General features: G+C 45.6%; 1 long non-coding RNA gene across 1 annotated transcript; it reads left to right on the top strand.

Annotated features, from left to right (window-relative positions):
- The first annotated feature begins 255 nt into the window (after positions 1 to 255).
- On the top strand, positions 256 to 1,627 carry LOC113954118. Its single transcript, XR_003530107.1, has 3 exons — positions 256 to 361; positions 682 to 749; positions 1,538 to 1,627. It is a non-coding gene; the product is annotated as an uncharacterized LOC113954118 (long non-coding RNA).
- Positions 1,628 to 3,347: the final 1,720 nt, after the last annotated feature.

The following is a 3,347-nucleotide window of genomic DNA, read 5'->3' as shown; positions in this document are numbered from 1 at the left end:
GTGCTGCTAAAATAAGATTATGGGATAATCAAAATGCCTTGGAGGAGTGACTGGTGTGATGTGTGATTAAGAAGTGCCCGTGCTGTGGGTGCTCAGGTGAGGGGGTAGCTGTGGACAGTTCTCATTGCTCTCAGACCCTGCCAGAAGGGAGGGACTGTGCTGTTTAAGTGGGGCAGAGTGTGAGGCACAAGATACAAATCCAGACTGTTCAGGTTGTTTCTCTTTTCCTTTCCCCTGCAGAGATCCTGGCCCTGGTGCTGCTGCCAAGCTGGTGTGGAAGAGCAATTCCACTGGTGCCAGAGGGTCTCCACTGACATAAACCTGCTGCAAGCAGGGGCTCCACATTGGACATTTTACCAGGGTGAGCATGTGGACTTCTCTCAAGCAGACAAGCCTCAGGAGGCTGCTTTTCTATGTCCTTGCTCTTGATTTTTCTTTAATTTTCCCATTATCCAGCTGTAAAAGTCAGAATTCTATCCCATAATGTCTTCCATAAATGCAAATAATGGAGGTGGGCATTAAAATAAGCCACAGTTAAGCATTTTAGAGAGACTTTTCCACTTGCCACTGATAACCCCTTCCAAATTGGCAATAATATTTGGATTTTGCTATCCATAGGCAGGCAGCTTTACTGGTATCTATTGTGATTGATAATGGTAATTTTATTAATTATTTTCACAGCATTTTGAAGTGTTGCTGACTTTATGCAGAAGAAGTGAGCTCCTCCCCAGAGGAACTTTGCAGCAGAGGTATGTCTGATAAAGACTATTGAATTAGACTGAGATGTGAGTCCATAAGCTCAAGCTTCCTGTTCTGCTTTCATACAACTTTCAGAAACTCCCACAATAACCAATAATAATGATTACCTAATTAACTGCAAGGCACAGTTGCAATTTTCATCCAAGATCATAAAAACCCTTCGGAAGGTGGATTTTGCAGACGTCAAGCTGCAGCAGCAGGGGGATGAGCAGCTTGATTTCTGCCAGACAATGTGGAAACTGCAAAGGGAATCACAGGGCAGTGTGTGGCAAACAGGGGTTGAATTCATGCTGTTTGCAGCACTGTCCAGGGCCTCATTTTTGTGGGTGCTTCAGTTCACCCAGTGGCCAGACATCCTTCCCACAGTGTGCCCTTTGTCTGTCTTGCTTTTTCTCTGTGACCCAGAGCCCCAGGTCGTGTCTTTCAGGCATATCTTTGAGAAAGGTACTGCCAGAAACTTAGACCTGGCTGCAGGGGCTGCCTTTTTTTTTTTTTTCTTTTTTTTTCTGCTGAGCAAGAGGGTTGTGCTCTCAGCAGCCTCACAGGATAACCTTACACCCGAAAATCTGCAAGATCAGAAAGGTTCTGAGCGTGATGTGCAGTTGATGGCAAATGCACAGCTGACACACACAGTCATTCATGCAGCCAAAGTGTAGAGATTATCTCAAAACATGCATTTAGGAGGAAGCATTTACTGCTGGTCCCCTTCTAGACCATTCTGCTTGTTTTTAAACAGAAGAGAAGCAGCTTCTCTAATAATAAAATGTATTTACTGCAGGTTTTCCCTCCCTCTCTTCGTTCCTGGCAGGAGGAACTGGAGAGCTGTGGTCAGTGGCACTGCTGAAGGACGTGTGGGCTGACACACAGTAAGTCTGCTACAGCAAATATTGCAGGATTTCCACCACAGGCAAAGCAAATCACATATTTGTCAGTGGTGCTGCAGGTCAAGCACAAAGTTCTGCCAGGTTCCCCAGTCTGAGCAGGAACAGAAATCCAGGCAGCAAAGGGATGCAGCAAAGGGGACTGACTGACTGACTTAGCTGCCTGCCCAGTTTAATTTTGTTACCTACTTATGTCTGTTTTTCTGTACTTCCTGGGTTGCCTTTGCATTCAGGTCCTATCAAGTTGGCTCTTTCCCAAATGCATTACACTCACATAAAAAAATAAAAGCATTTTGCAGTGCTAGAGCTGCTCGTTCCCTGGAAGGTCCTAGAACATCGTGAGTAAAAGCCAGAGACTCTCCAGGAGACATTAGGAAAGCCATTTGTCTCTAAAATAATCTGGGGCAAGAAAGCAGTAAATATAATCAGACTCATCTACAAGAGCAAGAGTTTGAGAATACTCTGGGGAAATAAGAGAGGTTGGGGCTCTGCTCAGTGAGACATGAGTGACCAACTAAAAACATCCTGTAAATGTGTGTGTCTGGCAACAATAGGACAAGAAAAAGGCAAATATTTCTAGACTGGCTTTATCAAGTAGAATTCTTTGGGTCTTCCATGGAGCAGAGTGGAATTAAATAACATGTACATGGAACCCAGCACTTCCTCTTGCAAGGAAGCAGCCCCTTCTAGAGGGGATATGCAAATGCTTCCTATTTCCTGGAGAGCCTTAATGTGAGAGCTTTCTTAGGCTGTGTTTGTAGCACCTGTTGGAGCCTGTATGTGTGAGATGTAAAAAGTTTTTAATGTGCAGCAAACCCAGAAATGCTCCCCCCATGTGTGCCTGAGATACTGTGATTAAAAATGCTCCCACGGAGAGAAAAATAAAAACAACAGTCCAGGAACTCCCTGATCAAAGATATTTATGTCCTGAGTTGTAAAACTAGCCAAGCTCCCCAAAGAAACAGCAGTAACAGAATTTAGCTGCTGGAACCCAAAGACGCATTGTTCTGATTTAATAATTAATGTGGAGTTAATTGAGGCTTTTACTGAAGTGAAACAGGATAAAAGAACCCCGGCAGTGTGGACACCAGGATTCTCTGAGAGCAAGTTCATTCTGCTCCCCTGTGACCCCTCCTCACTCCCACTGCCCCCCTCCCTTTCCCTTCCCCCAAAACTGGGTGTGGGGTGTGATGCTTCTGCTGTTCTGTTCCCAAAACAAGGGGGCTGGGAAGACAATCATGGAACCATCTGGGGATGGGGAATAGGGCAGCCATGAGAGAACCAAATGTGTGGAGTGGAGCTTTCTTCCTTCCCTCCTCTGGGCTATTATTTGATGAGGACTTTCCAGGAGCTTTCCTCCTTCCCTCTTCTGGGCCATTATTTGTTGGACAAAACTCCAGTCAGCACCGAGTCCCAGCAGTGCCCCTGCTTCCCCTCTCCTCACCCAAACTGGTATCAATAACAGAAGGGATTGATGAAGGGCACACCAGCCTTTCTCCCAGAGGATCTAAAGACCAGCAGCCATGCCCTAAATCTGAAGGGTTCTCTGATCATTCCATTCTCTGGTAACCAACAACCCTGACACCAAAACCTGGCCATTTTCCCCCACAAACCTGGGTGGTGTTTATTCACGATGCCCATACTCCAAGGGGTTAAAAGCCATTTTGTTCTGGTTGACTCAATTTCTAGAGCACTAAATTGTAAGCC

This window comes from Corapipo altera, unplaced genomic scaffold, assembly GCF_003945725.1.
Source record: "Corapipo altera isolate COAL_440 unplaced genomic scaffold, ASM394572v1 301, whole genome shotgun sequence".
Taxonomy (NCBI): domain Eukaryota; kingdom Metazoa; phylum Chordata; class Aves; order Passeriformes; family Pipridae; genus Corapipo; species Corapipo altera.
Note: the sequence above shows the minus strand (reverse complement) of the source record. Positions and strands in the feature narration are given on the sequence as shown.